Below are 23,411 nucleotides of genomic sequence, written 5' to 3' on the forward strand. Positions count from 1 at the left end.
CAGGGAAGTTTGCAGAAGAGGGGGAGGAAAGAATGTAAGAGCCACAGGGTGGGAGGGAATATCCAGAGACATTGCCCTCCCCACAATGCAGACGGCTGCCCTCACCACTCATCACCCACAACTCCATGGTGAACACCACAATCCCACTAAAGAGGGTCCTCAGTGGAGTGGGGGCAGGGATTAGGGAAATGATGGTACCAACATATTATGTGTCCAGACAAAGTTTCTACTTAGTGAGCCAGGTGTGGTGGCACATGCCTTTAATCCTAGCACTTGGGAGGCAAAGGTAGGAGGATTGCTGTGAGTTTGAGTCTACCCTGAGATGGCAGAGTGAATTCCAGGTCATCCTAGGCTAGAATGAGACTATACCTCAAAAAACCAAAAAAAATAAAGTTGCTACTTAATAAAAAAAAAATTCATATGGTTGAAGGCCGTATCTATTCTGGTAAAAATCACTGATAAGACTTACTTATTAATATTTGTTATCTATGCCCATATTTTAATATATTTTCATCTTGTATAAAAAGAATAGTAGATGCTTCAGCTGTACATATGGTAAAACTGGAAGAATAAAGAAAAAATGAGCATGGCACCTGTGCAAGGATGACATGCAAATTTGTGAAGCAGTCCATATTTTAAAATAATAATAAAAAGGGATAGGAATATCGACCAGTGGTTAAAGATGCTTGTTTGCAAAGCCTGATCAGGTTCAATTTCCCAGTGCCCTCAGAAAACCAGATGTAGAAAGTGGCACATGTGTCTGGAGTTTGCTTGCAGTGGCAAAAGGCATTGGCATGCCTATTCTCTCTCTCTCTCATCTCTATCTCAAATAAATTAAAATATCTTTAAAGTTATAATAATAGTAGAAAATATCTCACTATAAGCAAACTATTTAAAATAATATTGAGACCACCTTTGGACTACATAGTGAATTCCAGGTCAACCTGGACTAAAACAAGACCCTACCTCAAAAAGAGAGAGATAAATAAGAAATAAACTAATTTTTAAAATAATCTAGAAAGCTGAAGGCTGTGCAGTGACAAAGGTAGTACATTCTACTGCAGTTATTATTAGTAGTAACTTCAAAAGTCCATAGAGATAGAAGTGACAAACATTTAAATAGGGAAATGTATTTAAATAGCAGGTGAATTTGGAAGTATGAAAAACTTTCAGGATAGTAGTTAACAGTATTTTTAATGTATTTAGCAGGGTTTTTAAAATATATATTATTTTATTTATTTATCAGAGAGAGAAAAAGGCAGATAGGGAATGAATGGGCACACCAGGGTCTCCAGCCACTGCAAATGAACTCCAGACACAGGCACCACCTTGTGCATCTGGCTTATGTGGATACTGGGGAAACACACCTGGGTCCTTTGGCTTTACAGGCAAGTGCCTTAACCACTAAGCTAGCTCTCTAGCCCCTGTACATAGCAGTAACTGAGAAAATGGAATTGTTTTGGGAAAGTTACCCGAAGCAGATAAGGAGCAGATGGGAGGATTATGCCAGCAAGCACCTTGTAAGATACTTAACTCCAGGGGATGGACCATTAGGCAAAAAATGAGAAGTAAAATAGAAAGCAAAAACAATTTAACTCAAAATGAAAGAAAAAAGCATGCTACCTGCTTTCACTGTTCTCTGCTTGGGCTAACTGGAATAGTCCCCCTGGCGGTGAGAAGTAGATCCACTTCAGCGAGAGGGCGGTGGACACCATGTTTGTGTCCTTTAACACCAGGGCAGGAGAAGAGCTGCAGGCCAGCCCTTGCTGACATCAGGGTTAGTGTTAAGTCATTTTACGAAGGCCTGGCCAGACAAAGTCCCAACTCCATATCTCCACACGTAGGTGACTTAACTGGAGCAGCATCAGCCAAGAAATGCAGGAGATTCTTGAGGAAACGACATCAGGTAACAAAGATAAAGGGCCAGGGATGTTCCAGGTTCAGAAGACTGCAGGCTGGCTTACATTCTGTCCTGGAGCAAGTATTAGGCTTTATTTCTGGAACTCAATGGGGAATACAAAGAGCCAATGCTGCCCTTCATTACACGGCGCTGAGGAGAAATGCACTTGTTCTCACTCGCAGAGGTAATAAGCAATGCCATTTGAAGATATTAGAGCTGAGGCACGCAAAAAGAAAAAGTCAACATCATAATTAGATTTCCACAAAGAGCACGCGAGCATTTCACATTCGGAGTAAAGAAGCAAAGGGCAAGGTCAGGGAACTGCTGGCAAGGACACTCCACATGTACGAGCACTCACGTGCAGGCGACCGAGATGTTGTCACCTTGGAACTGTAGAGAGTTCATTGGCAGTTCCCTAAGTGTGAAATTGCTATGTAGTGAGAAGCAGTTTTTATTAAATATAAATAATAGATTACACATTGCCTAGTGCGCACCAATATAATGGACAAAATCTTAAGAAACGTATCTGAATAAGAAAAATTCAATTCAACCTAAACGTGGTAAGTAGGACTATTTTTCATCTATACCGCTTTCTAAAGAAGGTGTAAGCTGACAAGAGAACTTATCTAGAAGCTTACACGCAAAATAAATGCCTTGTATTTCTTGTCGCCGACTCATTGCAGAAATAGACATTGGGCATGGAACAGAGGAGGTGGCTGATTCAGCCCATGGTTCCATCCGTCATCTGAACGCTCCTGGGCAGCTGTAGTAGTCAACATATTTTTATGCATTGACTCTCCATGTTGGTGTTAGGAGATTATTCAAGGGCATAAGAGATTTATTAAGCAGTAGATGTTTTGAAGGGTATGCTGTATTATTTCCTAGACTTTCAAGCAGTGTACACTACTCTAAAGTTTTCACCATCATCAAACTTTTATTGATACAGTACCAACATGCATAAGGAATGAGTATTAAAACAACAAAACCGCCTGAGCGACATACAAGATGAATGCTACGTACAATGGCAACCACAGAAAAAGGTAATAGTGCCCTGGAGAGAGCAAGGCAGGATTTGTGAAGAATGCAGACATGACTTGCGTCTGCAGGTACTGGATAAACTTGACCCATGACGTGAGGGCGGAGGGAGCTGGGGCACGGGCTGAGCCTCCGCAAAGATCTAGAGACTGCACTTCACCTGTTTCTTCTCTAATTTGAATATAATTCTGCTTCTTATAGCATATGTAATAAAAATAACGATGAAAAGGCAGTTATGAACAGAATGCTATTTTTTCTTGACTGTTGGATTTTGAAATACGCACTCCATTCTGCAGACGGGCTGCTAAAGCTGGTCCTGGTGACACAGGACTGTAATCCCAATTTCCTTGGGAGCTGAGGCAGAAGGAGGACAAGTTCAAGGGCAGCCTGGGCTACAGAATGAATTTAAGCCCAGTCTGGGCAACTAAGTGAGACCTTATCTCAAAATAATAAAAATGTACAACAGAGAGGTTGGGTTGTAGCTCACAGGTAGACTATCTGACATCTATGTATGCAGTTCAGTTCAATCCCCAGCACCAAATGTGTGTGTGTGGGGGGGGGTGTTTTAAAATATTTATTTGAGCTGGGCATGGTGGCGCATGCCTTTAATCCCAGCACTTGGGAGGAAGAGGTAGGGGGAATCACCATGAGTTTAAGGCTACCCTGACACTACATAGTGAATTCCAAGTCAGCCTGGGCTACAGTGAGACCCTACCTCAAAAAAACAACAACAAAAAAAAATCATATATGTGTATGTGTGTGTAACTTATGATTTAGGAAGATTAAGTAGATCATTATAAACAAGATGAGTCCAAAGGATAGAAGTAGAGAAACCAGCAAAAAGAAAAGAAAACCACTTTCCATAATGCAAAACAATAAAATTGAATGTGTCTTCTTGTGGTGCAAGGACCCAGTCTGGTCCACTGTGTAGTTTATTTGGACTACATACTTCTTGAAAGACAGGCATTAAGGTGACAACATTTAAAATGGGGACATTTCATGTTAAAATCTGAATTTCTGGTTTCTCCAGAAAGTCTGTCTCAAAGCTTTCATCTCCTGGAGCCCAGAGACTCAATGTGAAGTCTCCACCCACTTTCTAGAAAGCATGCATACTGTCGTGGTTGTTCCGTTCCTCTAGTGAACTCCCATTCAATGCACATACCGATGTGGCTGCAAAGCCCACCTTAGTTGCAAGGGCGTGTCCTTCAGACCCTCATGGTTGGAAGCTTGGTCTTTAGCTAGGGCCCTAGTGAGGGCCATGCGTCGGGTCATGTGGGTGTTGCCTTATTGATAGGTTAATCTATTCAGTTCACAGCTGAAGCGGCTATGAGGTAGGACCCCGCCTATTCTCTCCCTCTTCCTCTCTCTCTCTCTCTCTCTCTCTCTCTCTCTCTCTCTCGCTCTCGCTCTCGCTCTCGCTCTCGCTCGCTCTTTCTCTCCCTCACACACATGTTCTTCCTGTCCGCCAGGAGGTGGGCAGCTTCATGCTTCCTATCCCTCCTGCCTGTACGGCTTCTCCACGAGCCCAGAGGCAATGGGGCCAAATGACTCTGGACTGAAACCTCTGATATCATAAACCCACACCCACCTTTTCTCCTTTTAAGTTGATCCTCTCGGGCATTCTTCAAAGTGACCAAATGCTTCCTTACACACTGCCCAACTAAAATGCTCCTCTGGGGCATTGGTAGTACAGTGGCTAGCATAGCTGCCTTCCAGAATCACATCTTCATTCTCCTAATGCCCCACAGTTAAGAAGTGATGAATCAGGCTGGAGACATGGTTTAACGCTTAAGGTGCTTGCCTGTGAAGCCTAAGGACCAAGGTTCAATTGTCCAGGTCCCACGTAAGCCAGATGCACAAGGTGGCACATGCATCTATAGTCCCTTTGCAGTGGCTAGAGGCCCTGGCATGCCCATTCTCTCCCCTTCCCCCTGCCCACCATCTCAAATTTTAAAAAAATTTAAAAAAAAAGAAGGGACGAATCTATCACAAAAGGCATCAACTAGAAATGATTGTCAGCAATGTCTAGAGATATTTTATACCTGGACAAAGGAAAGGGGAAACGTTCAGTAGCCATAATTATTTCAGAAGTGAGGAAATGGTGGAATTGCAACTAACAAGCAATGGGCAGAGATGTGATATCCTCAGTGAGCTCAGTCAGAATGGCACCCTACAACAGAGTCAGCTCCCACAGATTATCAGTGCTGCTTCCAAGCAAGCTGCCCTACAAATGTGCTGCAGGATCTTTTCATAAGGCGCCTCCCTCCAAGCATCAACCCACTCACTGGCACTGTTGGGAATGCTAAACTAAGGGAGCCTTGACCAAAGTTTCTGGAACATGCTTTTTGGTACAACACAAGACTAAATTACAAGATTTGGTTGTAGGTCCAATGTGTTTTTAAAATCAGCCTTCCAGATGATTCTTAAAGACTAAAGAACTATTGTGAGTGCTTTGTGGGAGGGCAAAGGAAAGAGTGGTGGGTTTGAAACCATCAATTCCATGGCTCAGTTGTCCCATGATAGCTTTTGTATGTTAGAGAGGCAGAGAAGCTAGTAAGTGATCATTCCACAAAGCTGGGTGCCTAGCAGTCCTTCTGGCCTTGACAACCTGGAAGATCCCTGGAGAGTCCCAGATGTTCAGCCCATGCTAGAAGGCCAAAGAAGCTGCCATCTGAAGTTAGCAGGTAATGGCAGAAGAACCTTGGTGGAGACAGATGTGGTCATTCAGAAAGGAGAAAGGCAGGCTGGCCTTTCCTGGGACCACTTCGTAACAGGCCTAGCTGTTAGAAAACCCACCTTAAGTGTGGGTACTCTCCCCAGGCAGTTAATGCTCTCTAGAAATGCCTTCATAGGGCTGGAGAGATGGCATGGCGGTTAAGCGCTTGCCTGTGAAGCCTAAGGACCCCGGTTCGAGGCTCGGTTCCCCAGGTCCCATGTTAGCCAGATGCACAAGGGGGTGCACGCGTCTGGAGTTCATTTGCAGAGGCTGGAAGCCCTGGCGCACCCATTCTCTCTCTCTCCCTCTATCTGTCTTTTACTCTGTGTCTGTCGCTCTCAAATAAATAAATAAAAAATTAAAAAAAAAAAGAACTGCCTTCATAACAGACATGTGTCTCCTGAGCGACCTTACATCCCATCAAGTTGATAGTCAAGACACCTCTTATTCATTCATAGAACTCTTTCGTACTAAGCAAAATATATCTTACAGTTAGTATTTAATAAATGTTGGTGTATGAAAATATCAAATTTTAATAAGTACTATGTGGCATTCTGGGCAAACTGATTTTATCTGTACTGTTGCAGGTCTTGTCTTTGATTGACTCTGTGGCATTTGGGTCAGATAAACAAGCAAGGAAATCCTTAAATGCACTTATTAGGGAGGTAAAATTAATAGATAATAGGAAAGAAATTTTCTTTCTACCCATGAGATCAATGTTAACACATTGTGCTAGATCTGGTTATTTCAGTATCAAGGTAATTATTACACTCCATATCCTTTTGAGGCAGGATCTCACTCTAGCCCAGGCTGGCCTCAAACTCACTATTTAGTCCCAGGCTGACCTTGAACTCACAGATGTCTGATAGGAACCAAATTCAAAGATGCTAATGGTTCTCAAGGACACTAACCAACAACTGGGGCAGGAATTGTCACTCTGCCCTAATCTTATACCACCTAGTTGACTTAGCTGGATTTATACCCTATGCCTAATCTTTTTCATCTCTGAGGACAGGATAGTGGTTTGAAATAGGTGTCCCCTACATGTGTTTTGAATGCTTGGTCCCCAGCTGATGGCAGTCTTGAAGGTGGAGCCGTGCTAGAGGAGGTGTGTTACTGGGCTCCGGCTTAAGGGTGTTATAGCCAGATCCCCCTCGACAAAGCACACTTCCCAGTCTTGCTGCTGTTCTCCTCCTGCTGTGGCAGAAGTGATGTCTAGCCCCTGCTCCATCATCTTCTCCTACCCTCATGAAGCTTCCCCTCAAGAATGAAGCCAAAATTAATCCTTTCCTCCCATCAGCTGCTTTTGATTGTCTGTTTTGTCCAAGAAACACAAAGGTAACTTACAACAAACATCATGCCTGTACACCAAAAGTCTGTCTCTGGAGACTAGCCAGAACTGACTGGATCCAAGGTGGCTTCCAGAGTAATGCTCAACCTCTAACTTTATTATAATCCCATATGCATACTAAATGAGACATCTTACATGGCCATGCCTATTAACAATGGCCATGTTGGATAAATGAAAAAGAAAAACACAAAAGGAACAGAGAGGTGACCCCCAAGTTCCCAGAAAAATCTCAGTCCCTGCTCTCAAAAAACCATGAGTAAACCTCGTTTTTATAGAATATCACCAACACCCCCTCACTCCTTTAATCTTCTGCCCTGTCTCTATAGCCTTCTTTTTTTATATTTGCAAGGTGGGGGGGAGAGAGAGAATGGGCACTCCAGGGCCTCTAGCTACTGCAAAAGAATTCCAGATGCATGTGCCACTTTGTGCATCTGGTTTTACATGGCTTCTGGGGAATCAAACCCAGGCCCTCAGACTTGGCTAGCAAGTACCTTAGCCACTTAGCCATCTCTGCAGTTCCTGTATCTATAATTTTCTGGGGCTGGAGAGATGGTTCGACATTTAAGGCAATTGCCAATGAAGCCTAAGGACCCAGGTTCAATTCCCCAGTGCCCATGTAAGCATCTGGAGTTTGTTTGCAGTGGCTAAAGGCCCTGGCATGCCATTCTCTCTATCTCTCTCTCTCTCTTCCTCTTTCTATCAAATTAAATAAACTATAACCTTCTGAACCCCATGGGTTGGCAAGCTGATCTGCAACTCTTATTCCTAGCCAAGACTAAAAGTCTTTGGCACACAATCATAGATACAGATCCAGTTTGGGATCAAAAATGGATATCCCTCTGTGGCAGTCAGGTTAGCATTCAGAACACCTAAGTTTATGGGGGACACCTAAATCAAACCACCACACCCTTTTAAGGTCAGAATTCAGTTTTACAATGTGGATATGAAAAGGCCACAGTTGAGAGAAAACCTCCATGGAAGAAATGATTCTTAAAACCTGGAGCAGAGGAGAGAGGATTTGCCCAGCAGGCAGGTTGCAAAAGAGCCTACTATGCAAGGAAGCCCATGGAACACACTGCAGCTTCATTGGCAAGGCTTACCTGTTACCTTGCGAGCATTTGGCATGAGTAGAGGACGACTAGGGGACAGCTGGCCGGGGAGGGTCAGCCTGAAACAACAGACAAAACACTGGAGGCAAAAGGAGCATTGCAGAACGAGAGAAGGAGGAGGGGCCGAGGAGCTCCACGCATGGAAACACCTTAATCAGATATGTATTATACAAAGCTGACCCTAGCAGACTTCTAGAACACAGGACAAGTGGTTATCAAAGGTGGAAGGAAACCAGGTATAGGGATCACTTGTAATTCCAACACCTGGAAATCTGAGGCAGGGGGATTACAGGCAATTTCAGTACAGTATGGGCTACAGAATGAGACCCTGTCTCAAGAAAAACAAGCGAAACATGTTTGGAGAAGAGTTTTGTTCATTTCACTAACAATGTCTCAAGAGAAAACTATATAATATTGGAGAGTGACCTGATCTACTAGGGTGTGTAAAAATATGTCAGAACTTCCAATATACATTTGTCATATTTGCTGTTATCTAAAACTTACTGCTGAATAGTGGTTCCATAAATATAACAACTCTGCTTCAAGAAAACGGTTTGAGGCTGGAGAGGTGGCTCAGAGGGTATAAGCGCTTGCCTCACAAGCACAAGGACCTGACTTTGGATCTCCAGTGCCCCTGTCAAAGCCAAGCCCAGCACACGCCTGCAACACACCTGCACTGGGGAGGCAGAAGCAGGCAGAGCCCGAAGGCTTGCTGCCTAGCTTGTTGAGCCAAATTGGTGCACTCTAAGCTCAGTGAGAGATCTTGCCTTAAAAAAATAAAAATAACAGCCAAGCGTGGTGGTGCACACCTTTAATCCCAGCACTTGGAAGACAGAGGGAGGAGGATCACTCTGAGTTCAAGGCCAGCCTAAGACTACACAGTGAATTCCAGGCCAGCTTGGGCTAAGGCAAGACCCTACTTCAAAAAATAAAAAAAAATAAAAATAAGCATAGAGGGCTGGAGAGATGGCTTAGCAGTTAAGCAGTTGCCTGGGAAGCCTAAGGACACCAGTTAGAGGCTCGATTCCCCAGGACCCACGTAAGCCAGATGCACAAGGTGGCGCACATATCTGGAGTTCACTTGCAGTGGCTGGAGGCCCTGATGTACCCATATTCTCTCTCTCTCTCTCTCTCTCTCTCTCTCTCTCTCTCTCTCTCTTTCTCTCTCTCTCTCTCTCTCTCTCTCTCTCTCTCTCTCTGTCACTCTCAAATAAACAAATAAAAATAAGCCAAACAATAAAAATAGGCATAGAGAGAGTGAAGAAGACATCTGATGTGAACCTTTCCTCTCTACATACGTGCACACACATGATATGCACCCACATACATTCACACACCCAACACTCACATGTTAAAAAAAAGAAAAAAAAAGAGCCAGGCATGGTGGTGCATGGCTTTTGTCCCAGCACATGGCAGGAGGATTGCCATGAGTTTGAGGCCACCCTGAGACTACAGAATGAATTCCAGGTTAGCCTGGGCTACAGAGGGACCCTGCCTCAAAAATAAAAATAAAATAAAAATAAAAAAGCAAAGAATGAAAATAGTCTATTCTGAGCTAAATGTGAGTGACCATGACCCAGGACCACCAATTCAAGATACTCTGCATGATACATTCTATCATGGGAAAGGTTATGTGAACTTTCATTCTTACGGAAAAGAAAGTGGTGAGCCAGCGTGCTCACAGAGTACACCCGTGCTCTCAAATAGGAGGCTACAGCAAGGTGGAGAAGCACGTGAGATGTCAATGCTATCTTTATATGATCTTTAGCTCGAAGTTGGTAGGTGCTAGAGTTGCATTAAATCTAGCACTGTTTTTCTAAGAATTTTACCTCAAAGTCAAGTGGATGTTAGTTCAGTTAGAGGCTGATCATAAATGGTCAATAAAAAGAATTGACATTGTAGCTGAGCATGGTGGCCCATGCCTCTAATCCCAGCACTCAGGAGGCAAAGGTAGAAGGATCTCTGTCAGTTTGAGGCCAGCTTGAGAATACAGTGTGTTCCAGGGCAGTCTGGGCTAGAGTAAAATCCTACCTCAAAAACCCCTCCTCCAAAAATGACTGAAGTTATCCCAAGACAGTTTTGGCCTACACCATCCCATCTCTTCCACAGCCACAATGTCCTAGGCATCCAACACCAAAAGGCTGCAGAATCATCCATATATACTTAGCTTCACTGACTTGCAGTTCACTGTAGCCTTTTCCTTCCAGTTCTGTGGAAAGTATGAATATGTGTTTTGGGCTTTAGCTCCCAATCAGTTTTCAAAAAATGCTGATCTCTCCCCTTTCACACTAGCATTTAATTTCATTAATTATAAAAAATAATGTATGAGGGAGTTGAAGCTCATCAGTTTGTTGAAAAAGGAATGCCCTAAAAAAAAAAAAGAATCCCACCAGTATAAGCAAAAATTGTTAATGCTGAACTATGTCACTAGTAGTAGGGATCAAAAGAGGAGTGTGAGGGCTGGAGAAGATGGCTTAGTGGTTAAGGTGTTTGCCTGCAAAGCCAAAGGACACCGGTTTGATTCCCCAAGACTCACGTAAACCACATGCACAAGGTGGTACATGCTCGTGGAGTTCATTTGCAGTGGCTGGAGGCCCTGGTGCCCATTCTCTCTCTCTCTCTCTCTCTCTCTCTCTCTCTCTCTCTCTCTCTCTCTCTCTCTCTTTCTCAAATAAGTAAATAAATAAAATATATTTTTAAAAAAGAGAGAGGCAGGAGAGAACAAGCGACTAGAATCTGTGGGCCCTGTCTGATAAGTGACTGAGTGGTGGTCCAGGTTACCCCGTGGGCTCTGGGAGCCTCACTATGGCTTCCTCAAGACGGGAAAGGGAAGATGACCAGTGTGGGCAAGGTGCAAACATTAAGAATCTGGAAACCACTCCAGGATTATCTTAATCCAAAGCCGCAGCCCCACGTCACATAGATAGAATCTTAAAAAATGATCACTTTACTGTTCATATGAAGAGTAACTAACAAGGTAATGCACTTGCTTGTGAATGAAGCTTCAGAAAAAAATGTATTCTAAACTTGAGTGCTATAATTATTTTCATAAGTATAGAAAAAGTCCAATGTCTTATTATTAGTGCATAGAAAGGGCAGTGTAATTAATCATCAATTATACTCTTAAAATTGGGTTTCTTTTAAAATGCAAAAGTCGGAGAAGTGCATTTATTTTTAATCGACATCCTAAGAATATGTTTTAAATTAGCATCATAAAATGTTATTAGGACAAAAATCAGTTGCATGGCCACAAAAGACCTCATTTTCAGTCATCTGTGTCACATGTACTGATGCTAATATGACTTGCCCTTACGGGGCTTTTTCCCCCTTATCTAAAAAGCTTTAATTTCTTTACTAATATTTATCCAGCTTCCATGTGTCTCATGAGGATAATTCTCTGGAAAATTAAACCACAAAAAGACTCCTGCCTTCCCACACACCCACTGAGCAGCGCCAGCTCGGAGAATCTGGGCGAGGCTTCTCAGCCCTTCGCGGCGCTCCCTTTACCACAGTAACAATAATTCCATGAAATGAAACGATTCAGATGGGAGCCCCTAAGATGTGTTGGAGGACAAATACACACCTCAAAGAAGAAGGGAGAACACTTAGGGAGGAAGCAACAGCATACGGAGGATCACTCGGCCACCAGCTCTCACCGTCGTTACGAAGTGTCTTTCGGTTAGTGTTTAATTTATTTATTTGGGGTGTGTGTGTGTGTGTGTGTGTGTGTGTGTGTGTGTGTGTGTGTGCAGGCGCACACATGCCATGGAGCACAGGTGGAGGAAAGAGGCCAACCTTTGGTCAGTTTGAGCCAGGGCCTCTCCTTGGTCACGACGCTCTTCTGAGGAGCAGCGGATCTCTTTCTGCACCTCCCTTCCCACCACGGTGCGCCGGGATCACCGAAGCACACCACTGCTTCCAGTGCTCGTAGGGGGTCTGGGGATCTGACCCCAGGTACCCAGAGTTCCCTAACAAGATCTTGATCCAAGAGGGAAGCTTCTACTGTTGGTCAGAGATGCTTCTCTTTGGCAGATGGTGGTGACTCATGGGGAGACTCGAAACTCATCACAGTACTAAACGTAAATGACTATTGAGTGGTCAGAGCTAAATGAGGCACCTACAACCCACTCCCCCAAGGCTTAGGGAACACTGTGGAAGAGGGGACAGAGAGAAGGTAAGAGCCAGCGAACAGGAGGAGTGCTGTTGAACTCTGCCTTCTGGACATAGGGTACTGATGACTTCCCAGCAGCTGTCTGTGCCTGCACAAGATCTGAACAGTATTTGGTCCATCAACATGCTGTCACATATGCTGGAAGAGAGAAAAAGAAAGATTAGCAAAATAGAATAGGGAATAGTTAGAAAGAAGAGGGATTAAATGGAAGCGGGATGGGAAGCTAGGACAAAAGAAGGTATTGGGATGTGAATATAATCAAAATACATCATATATGAAAAATATCAATAAAAAGTTTTTTAAAAAACAATGTCTGACGGAGGATCCCAAGACCTCATCACCGAAGTAGACCTAAAATGAACCCAACATGGCTCAGGGAAATTGGCGGAAGAGGGAGCGGAAAGAATGTCAGAGCCACACACTGGGTCATGATACAGAGACATTTCCTCCTACCCATAACTGATGGCTAACCCCACAATGCATGACCCATATTCCCCAAGGAGAAGGTCCCTGTGGAGGGGGAAGGGCAGGGAGAAGACTAACAATTGTACCAACTTGACTGTATTCACTGAGTACAAAACTAATAAAAAAAAAAAATGTCTGGTTACTTTGTCCTTTTCAGCCAGGACATCACTGTAGCCCAGGCTGGCCCTGACCTCATTATGTACTCCAGGCTGGCCTCAAACACACAGCTATTCTCCTGCCTCAGCTTCCTGAGTGCTGTGATTATAAGCATATACTGCCATGCCCCAGCTTGGAAGTGACTCTTGTATAATATTTATTTATCTATTTATTTATTTGAGAGAGACAGAGAGGCAGATAGGCAGAAAGAGAAAATGGGCACTCCAGGGTCTCTAGCCACTGCAAACAGACTCCAGATGCATGTGCCACCTTGTGCATCTGGCTTATGTGGGAAGTAGGGAATCGAACTCAGGTCCTTAGACTTTATAGGTAAGTGTCTTAACCAGTATGCCATCACTCCAGCCTGGAAGTGACTTTTGAATATAACTTTTCAGAATGTCACCCTAAAACACCAGGCTCACAAGGTTATATTTTATAAAGCCTCAGTTATGAGCCCCAGGGTCCCACATTCTCTAGTAATCCTGACATGTCAGATAATCACTAAAGCATAGCAAGTACACTTTCCTTCTAGCAGGGATCACAGAGACTCTGGGCTGCAGTTTACCTCCTTACTCCTCAGCCAGCTATTAAAGTGGAAGGAGATGAGCTTTCCCTATGTGGACATGGGATTGCTTGGAAACCTGCTTTGGACTTAGGGTGTACAAGTTCTACCTTTTTCTTTTGGAAGCTGCTTGTTGAGATAGGGCGTTGCTCTATATCCCATGTTGGCCTGGAACTCATTGTTAAGCCCTTAAATTCACAATCCTCCTGCCTCAGAATCCTGAGTACTAGGTGTGTACTGCCACACCTGGCTTAGTTCTGCTTTCTCTTTTCTTTCTTCTTTTTAAATTTCTTTTCTTTTCTCAAAGTTTTTTGGTGAGACAGGGTTTCATGTATCACAGGTGGGGGCTTTAAATGTACTATGTAGCTGGGGATGACCTTGAACTTCTGACTCTCTTGCCTATACTTCCTGAGCACTAGGACTACAGGCATACACCATCCTGCCAACTGAGCTGATCCATGGCCCCCAAGCACTGCTTTCTTACTATAGCAACTCCCCTGTTGTTTATGGGCCTATAGCTACTGTTGGATATAATGCAATAAATAAATGAAGGCACCAGTGATCTGACTGTCCTCCCTAGGGCTCTGTGGTCGATAACGGGCCTGACACAAGTGAGAGAATATAGGACCCTCTGGGCAGCCTATGCCCTAGCACAGACGCACAGAGACTCTCCCCGTAGAGTAGTCATTGGACAGAGGAGGCAGATCTTTACCTGGTAAGCTGCTTGGGACTCTAATCAGAGCTTTCCTGTGATGGGCTGAAATTCAAAACAAATTAGAAAAGTGCATGACCCAAACCACAGTTCAGCTCAGAAGAGGAGAGTGGCTAGCATCTCTAACATCCTTCGCCTCTTCCCAAACCAGAATGTTGCTTTCCCAAAGGTTAAAATTATGTCCATGCAGCAAAACTATAAATGCCCTGCCTGAAGAAGTGTAGACATAAAAATGATAACCCTGAGTCCTTACCCTCAGAAGCATGAAACAGTAGATGTTGAAGAAGCATGGCTACTATATTTTCAGTCAAAATATCAGAAGGAAGGAAAGAGAAACTTCAACAAAATGGTACTTTAAAACTAGATACTGAGGATACTCAACACCTACAAACCAGAGCTCCAGAGGCTCCTAAGAGCCCATCACTGAAGTAGACTTAAAATGAACCCAACATGGCTCAGGGAATTTTGTAGAAGGTGGGAGGGGGGGGTTAAAGATTGTTAGAGCCACAAGTTGGGACACTATGCACAGAGACATTGCCTCTTCCCCATAACTGATGGCTGCCCCCACAATCTATGACCCACAATCCCCACAGGGATGACCTGCCTCCCCAGTGCGGCGGATCCATTTGGAAAAGGGCCAGGGATGAGGGAAAGGTTGGCACCAACATATACTGCTTACATACGAAGTATGTCCATAACTAATAAAAAAGAAAGAAAAAACTCATATTAGGAGGCAGTTTTGTGCTATTCATTTCCTTATTCAAAAGGACCACACACATGTCAGCGCGTCCACAAAGACAAAGTCTGCTTCCCACAGAAAACGCAGGGCTATCATGGGTCATCCCATGGGTTCCAACGCAAAGGTGAGGAAATCAAGATGGAGGACCGTGTGGAGGAGCAGGGATGGTCGCTCAGTGGTCCTTCCAAATCATAACACTAGAAAGCAATTAAGACCAAATAAACCAAAGTATTTACACCTTCAGCTGAATCACATGCCTCTCCAACTGAAAGTCTCATAGCAGATAGCAAGATAAACGTAAGTATTGCGTCAAGGGTCCATGTGGCTGGCGCAGGGAGTAAGAGCATGGATTCTCGGAGGGTCAAAGAAGCCCGCCTATCACAGTGACAGGAACAAAGAAAGTGCCCAATGAAAGACGAGCAGATTATTGACTCTACTTACACTCACGAGGCCATTGTGGGAGATCAGAAGATGGAGTCATTAATATATAGCATGTAATACACCTCTCTAATGTACTAATTATGTCAGTTGGCTATCCAAGATATTTCCTACCTGATATCAGGGTAGTCAGGGAACCCAATTTATCCGCAAAGAACTGCTTAATACATGTGGGAAACAGTCAAAGAAAGCTGAGTAGCCTTAAGAGTTGTTGCACACAGTCCTTTCTTCCTACTCCTGGTGTTTCTACAGAGCAGAAGACACAGCAGGTTAGGAAGTCAAATCAATCACCCCAGAAGAACACAGTAGCCCCATCATCCTTGACCACTCACAGTAAACCCATTCCCTGGACAATGCAAAAGCACAAGACAGATTTGTTTTTTTTACTTAAGAGAGAGAATGGGTGCACCAGGGCCTCTCGCTGCTTCAAATCCACTCCAGACGCTACACTTGTGATTTGATATAGGTGCTGGGGAATTGAACTTTAGCCAGCAGGCTTTGCAAGCAAGTGCCATTAACTACTGAGCAATCTAAAACAATTTTGACTAACAAAACATACAGAGAGAAGACTTCAGGGAAGGACTTTTCCAGGAAGAGCTCCACTCTTGAGGTCTGTGTGAGGGTCTGACTTCTGCTTAATGCAGTTGTATGTCAAAAACCACCCTGTGGAGCCAATTTAGCACTTCCTCCCATGCACAGATACAACCAAAGATAAGAATCAGCCCTCTGAGGATGGTGAGCAGAAAAAGAAAAAAGCCTTAGTCCTTGATAACATGACCAAACTTTTAATTAACCCTGAAAAGAGCCTCTCAATATTATGTGCAATGATAAAATTGTTTATTTTTTTAAAGCAATTTTGCTTGGGTCATACATTACTCATCTCAGGGTGACAATTCAAAATACCACAGAAAAACATTCTGTCATAGTTCTGGCAACTTGAATTCCAAGATCAAGGTGTTAGCAGGTTTGGTGTCTCATAAAGATTCTCCAGCTTACAGCCATCCACTCTGGCTGTGTACCCACAAGTCCTTTCTTCTGTGTATGAAAAGTCAGCCAAGTAACAATGTCCTCTCTCTCTCTCTCTCTCTCTCTCTCTCTCTCTCTCTCTCTCTCTCTTCCCCTCTCTCTCCCTCTTTCTCCCTTTTCCTCCTTCCCCTCCTTTCCCTCCCCCTCTTCCCTGGGCCTGGTACATGTTATTCATGTACACAAGCAGCCCTCTAGGGTTTATTACCTTTTCCTACAACCACACAAGTCCTATTGGAATAAGACCACGTCCTTATTATCCTTTAGCTTTAATTACCTCTTTGAAACCCCTATCTCAAAAAGGGGGGCTGGAGGAATGGCTTAGCCCTTAAGGGGTTTGCCTGCAAAGCCAAAGGACCCAGGGTCGATTCCTCAGAACCCACATTAGCCAGATGCACAAGGGGACACATGCATCTGGAGTTCATTTGCAGTGGCTGGAGGCCCTAGCACACCCATTCTTTCTATCTCTCTGTCTGTCTGTCTATCTATCTATCTATCTATCTATCTATCTATCTATGTATCTCTGCCCCCTCTTTTTCTGTCAAATAAATAATTTTTTAAAAAAACAGTATCTCCAAATTATCCATATATCAAAATATGTCCTACCTTCTTAAACTTCCTATCATATTGGGAGTTAGAGTTTAACATGTAAATTTTGGATGACACAATTATATTCACAAGTTCCTCTTGTAAATAATATATCATTTACTCAGTCCTTGTGGCAGTAATTTCAACCTATCTGCATAAGTCTGTAGTCACAATATTTTCTAATGATTATAATAGACTGCCCATCAAATTTTCAATTTGCATAGCATGATAAGGTTGCTTAGATTAGATGACCTTTAAGATCCCTCCAAACTAAGATTCTCTGATTGCAGAATTGTTGGTTTCTAATATTTCCAAAATGATAACTGTTTATATCCTGTCAGCTGAATTGCAGTTAGCCACTAGGATCAATAGCATCCAGATAGTCTATCCTAATTGGTAAGCTCCGGGCCCGTGAGAGAGCATATTCAAAGGAGGTGGGCAGCATTCCTAAGGATGACTCCAAAGGTGACCATCTGGCCTCCTTCACACACACACGCACACACACACACACACACGCACATTCAAGTCCAGAGATTTAAAAAAAAAAGTTTTAGGATTTGATGTAAATTCACTTAAAATATTCGAGTCAAGCTTCTTTGCATATGCCCAGCCTGCCAGCTGCTAATGCGTCAGGAACTCACCTCATGCACAAATGCCTACCGTAGAGTACAGTCACAACCTTACACAGCACCCCCACAGGCAGAGCAAAGAGAAAGTGAAAGAGCCTGGCTTCCGTTTCCTAAGTATCCATGCAGAATTCCGCTTCCACATCAAGCTTCCCAATGGTCAAATTTTCATCACTTACCATGAAGGGTTTACTTCAGCAATCGCCCCTCCAGTTTGGGTTGGTGGACATAAAAAGAAAATGGGGACAATAGCTGACTAATATCATCCTCGGGGCTGGGGAGAGGTGAGTCTCCCCTGAAACAGATCCTGCTTGAGAAGAGCTGACCCTATGCGGGTTCTGTTAGCAATGAAGAAGGACAGGCAGATCTGCTGGCTGCAGACGCAACGAGCATGTTGCATTATCAGAACCGGCATTACAGGTGGAAATGGAAAAAAGCTTCTGATATCAAGATGGCCCTAGAAATCGAGAAAGAAACTAGAGATGGTAACTTCAGTGGTTCCCACCCACACATACCCAGAAATATCAGAAGGTATTGATAGAATTGAGCTATTTTCAAAAACTCCAGGAGTAAAGTGGGTATCACTAACTGATCAGCTCCCTCGACAATGGTCAGAGTGACCCACTCACCCTGACCAGGACCTCATGTGAGCTGCTAGCTACATAAAAAGTGAATACAATGCTCTAATAAATAAATACAACTTATAAGTTATATTTCAAATATAAGACTCTTAAAACAAGAAAGCCATGGAAGAAAATAAAATTTTTCTTCTTGGTTTTTTGAGGTAGGGTCTTACTCTAGCCAGGCTGACCTAGAATTCACTATGTAGTCTCAGGATGGCCTTGAACTCACAGCAGTCCTCCCATCTCTACTTCCTAAGTGCTGGAATTAAAGAAATGCACCACCATGCCCAGCTAGAAAAATATTTTTTAAAGCACAATTTGTGGAAAAAAGATATAAGAAATAGGGCTGGAGAAGATGGCTTAGAGGTTAAGGCAGTTGCCTGCAAAGCCAAAGGACCCCAGTTTGATTCACCAGGAACCATGTAAGCCAGATGCACAAGGAGGTGCATGCATCTGGAGTTCATTTGCAGCAGCTGGAGGCCCTGGTGTGCCCATTCTCTCTCTTACTCTCTTTCTACCTCTTTCTATCTCTCTCACTCGCTCGCTTGCTCTCTCACACTCACACACACACACATAAATAAATAAATAAATAAATAAATAAATAAATAAATAAATAAATAAATAAATAAACTATATTTTTAAAATATGAGAAATAATTGTTTAATCCCTTCTTGTCTTCAAAATGGATTTCAGCTCCTTGAAGTCCAGGGTGCTGTCCTCGCTAAAGACACAAACGGTGGCTACTCACAGATGTTAAACCTCAAACTCCATCCATTCTGTGCCTTGCAAGTATCTTCCACACTAACCCTTCCAAATCATTATCACGACCCCAGCAGGATATCTTGAACATGTGCATATGTTAATCTAAGTGGACCTTTCCTTCTGTGGGAAAAGAACCAATCAACAGTGAGAATTGAAATTAATTCTATCAGAAAATGTATTTATTTGATATCATGAACATTTCCATCTTATGTCATGCAGTTGACATCTACTAATAGTAATCCAGTCATTTACTACATACGACCAAGGAAAATAAACATAAATGAAAATGGATAACATTTTAATGAGTCCAAACTTTATTTATATTTAGCAATGATGACAAATATATTTAGTAATTTTGAAAGAACACTAATCAAAGCCAGAGAATGATAATGACAGATGGTTGCATGACTATTAAGTATTAGATAGCCACGGGAAACAACTAAATTTTATGAGCAGTGTTTGGGAAGGAGAATCAAGGGTAGCATATACTGTGGGGTGTTTTGACCATGGAAATAGGAGCGTGAGTGTGTAGGACAAGACGGCGGACAAGAAACAGAATGGTAACATTGTGTCCAGAGGCCATAGATTGTTACAAGGAACATTCAGTGTCAAGAGAGGGATACTTTTCAGCAGGTTGTTGGTCAAGTCAGCCCCTGATACATCCGAAATATTACAGACTACTGCCAAGGATCTTGGTTGCCCAGCAGAATTAGATGGTAAGACACTACTGCAGAAGACACCACATGCCTGTACCCTAGGACCCTGGGAAATCTAACACTAGCTGAGCTGGAAGCCTCCTTCCTGTTGACTAGCTTCAGGAACCTGGTGTTATGTAGCCTGTTGGGGGAGAAAAATTATCAACAGTCGTAACCAGCAGTGGACCCTGTGAGCTACATAGGCGGCCAAATGTGCCAATTGATGCAATGGTGTCATGTCAGTGATAGAGGAAACCAACCGCTCTTGGATTAGAGGCCACCACTACAGGAGGGGATTCATACCTGATACTGAAAACCTAAATCAAAAACCTACGGCTAGGGAGGGCATAGCCCTGGTGGAGAGACGACTACAGATGTCTGGCTAAATGGATATACTAGACCCACCAAACTACCCTCTAAGTACTTATGTTTATGTCCATATATTGATGCTACCCTCACTTTTGGCTAGGGAAACTTTTCTTTTGAAATGGTAGTCATTATTGGGAAAGAGTCAAAACACCCATCAAAATGTTACGTGGAAGTGACAGTGGAGTGTTTGACACTAAATGAGACATCTGCATCACACCCTCCAAGACTCAGGGACCATTGTGGAAGCAATGACAGAAAGAAAGACCCAAGAAAGGGGAGGAGTGCTTACAATACTGTCTTCCTCCCACAAAGTGGTCACAGCAATCATGACCCCACAACTACACAAGACCTGCATAATAGGAGGAAAAAAAAAGTGATGATATTGTTGGGTATGGTAGTATGACTTTACTCCCAACACCCATGAAGCAGAGGGCCACTGTGAGTCTGAGGTCACCCAGACACTCCATAGTAAATTTCAGATCAACTTGGACTAGAACAGGTCTCTACCTTGACAAACCAAAACAACCAACCAAACAAAAAGGTAACTAGAATAAGCAATAAAGATGGCATCAAAGTAGAAGAGTGACGAGGTGGAAAGAAGGGGTTGAGTGGAGGGGAGAAAACAGAGGAGCACCATGACCATGTTGTATTGTCTATATATATGGAAGTTATTAATAAGAATTCAAAAGTAATGGAAGAGCTGGGCAAGTTAGTTGGTACATGCCTTTAATCCCAGCACTCAGGAAGTAGAGGTAGGAGGATTGCTGTGAGTTCAATGCCAGCCTGAGACTACATAGTGAATTCTAAGTCAGACTGGGTTAGAGCAAGATCCTACCTCAATAAACCAAAAAAAAAAAAAGAAAGAAAAAGAAAAAGAAAGAAAGAAAGAAAGAAAGAAAGAAAGAAAGAAAGAAAGAAAGAAAGAAAGAAAGAAAGAATAAAAATAAAGGACTGGAGAGATGGCTTAGCAGTTAAGCACTTGCCTAGGAAGCCTTAGGACCCCGGTTCGAGGCTTAATTCCCCTGGACCCAAGTTAGCCAGATGAACAAGGGGGCAAATGCATCTGGAGTTCATTTGCAGTGGCTGGAGGCCCTGACGTGCCCATATTCTCTCTTTCTCTCTCTCCCCCTCCCTCCCTCTTTTTCTGTCTGTCTGTCACTCTCAAAAAATAAATAAAAATAAATAAATAAATAAAATAAAATAAAAATAAGGAAAATGGCATGTATTCCATGAATACTTCTCTCTCCAAGCATTAACAAATAGTATAACATTTAATCTTGCTGAGCAGAAAAAGATCTAAGTAGCTTCCTAAACCTATAGCCTATAGAGCTGACACTAATGTCAAAGGTTATAACTGAATGTCCTCAGGACAGTTGTTTTGTTGCTCTTCATTTGTTGTTTGGTTTTTTAAATATTATTTATTTATTTTAGCTGGACATGATGGCACACACCTTCAATCCCAGCACTCAGGAGGGAGAGGTAGGAGGATTACTGTGAGCTCCTGGCCAGCCTGGAACTACAGAGTGAATTCTAGGTCAGCCTGAGCTAGAGTGAGACCCTACCTCGAAAAAAGATTGTGTGTGTGTGTGTGTGTGTGTGTGTGTGTGTCTGGAGAGATGGCTTAGCTTTTAAGATGCTTGACTACAATGCCAAAGGCCCATGTTCAATTCCCCAGACCCACATAAATGAGCTGCATAAGGTGGCACATGCACCTGGACTTTGCAGTTTCTGGAGGCCCTCGAGGACTCATTCTCCCTCTCTCTCTCTTTCTCTCTCTCTTTCTCTTTCTCTCTCCCTCTTTTTCCTGTGTATCTCTCTCAAATTAACAAAAATAAACTATTAAAATATATGTTATTTATTTTGCAGAGAGTGAGAGTATGGCCATACCAGGGCCTGAACTCCAGATGCAGATGCCACTTTGCGCCTCTGGCATTTTGACGGTGCAGGGTAACCAAACCCAGATTGTGAGACTTTGAAAGTAAGTGTCTAACTGCTGAGTCATCTCTTCTACCCTGGTTCTGTTTTGTGGGTTTTTAAAAATATATTTATTTATTTACTTACTTATTTGAAGGAAAGAAACAGACAGAAAGAGAATTGTTATAGGTGCACCAGTGCCTCCTGCCACTGCAAACAAACTCTAGACACATGCACCACTTTGTGCATCTGGCTTTATGTGGTTACTAAGGAATTGAACCAACGACATCAGAGTTTGCAAGCAAGTGCCTTTAACTGCTGAGCCATCTTTCCTGCCATTGTTTCTGTTGCTAACGTGAGTGGCTATAGCTTGCACTCATAGAAAAAACATGGAGCAGTATGTATGTCTGATACTGTGTGCAAGACCAAAGAGTCATCGTAAGGATCTGCTTTGGCCTCTGAGTATAAAGATCCAAATTAAATCAATTAAGTCAGAGTGTTGGGAACATACAAACCAAAGAAATGTTGTGATACAGTACTCAGAAATAAGATGGTCAAAGCTTGTGGGAAGCATAAGTACAGTCTGTTGTGTGACTTTTCCTGGGGAAGGACAGACAAGACACAGAAGGCAGACGACTCCACCCACGTCCAGCTCAGAGAATCGGTGACTGTTGGAGACTTCCAGAGCATGGGTAAGAGGTGGCTTACAGCATGGATGAGCAAAGGCCGCGGCATCAGCCAGTGACACTCACTGAAGCAACATCCCTGTGGTTCCCTGCGCCATCTGCAGGCAGCTCTGCTGGTTAAGGAATCTCCTCCCCACAGCACTTGTTCATTTATGTAATCTTGGAAAGGGGAAGGGACCTTATAAAGCTGAAACTTGAAAGCATGTCAGAGACTTGTGAGTTTTGTTTACTTCCTGAACTTTGTAAGGAGGGTGTCTTAATGAGCCTACATTCTGGAGAGAATGTTTCAACTCAAAGGGACAACAATACTACACAACAGGGTTTTCCCTGAGGATCTCAGAAGTTGAATGTCTTTGCTGCCACACAGAGCACCAGCTCTTCAACACCTCCCCTGTTTTTTCTTCTTATGAGCTGTGCTCTTTACTCTTGTGATTCTTTCCCACATCTTAAGTGTCTGTTTCACTGTCATAACCCATGGAGAGTCTTACTCATATGTTATTTGTCTTTCCTAATATTTTATTTATTTGCTAATTAGAGACAGAGAGAGAGAGATGTATATACAGTGAGAATGGGTATGCCAGGGCCTCCAGTCAGTGCAAATGAACTGCAGACGCATGCACCACCTTGTGCATCTGGCTTATGTGAATACTGGGAAATCAAACCTGAGTCCTTAAGCTTTTCAGGCAAGCACATTAACCACTAAGACATCTCTTCAGCCCATGTTACTACTCTGAGCCAGTGTACCTCTAACTCATTTCTTTTTATTTTCTC

General features: G+C 43.1%; 1 non-coding gene across 1 annotated transcript; it reads left to right on the forward strand.

Moving 5' to 3' along the window:
• The first annotated feature begins 531 nt into the window (after positions 1–531).
• LOC123462510 lies at positions 532–638 on the forward strand. The gene has a single exon (XR_006638325.1). It is a non-coding gene; the product is annotated as a U6 spliceosomal RNA (small nuclear RNA).
• The last annotated feature ends 22,773 nt before the right edge of the window (positions 639–23,411 follow it).

This window comes from Jaculus jaculus, chromosome 7, assembly GCF_020740685.1.
Source record: "Jaculus jaculus isolate mJacJac1 chromosome 7, mJacJac1.mat.Y.cur, whole genome shotgun sequence".
In the NCBI taxonomy this organism is placed as follows: domain Eukaryota; kingdom Metazoa; phylum Chordata; class Mammalia; order Rodentia; family Dipodidae; genus Jaculus; species Jaculus jaculus.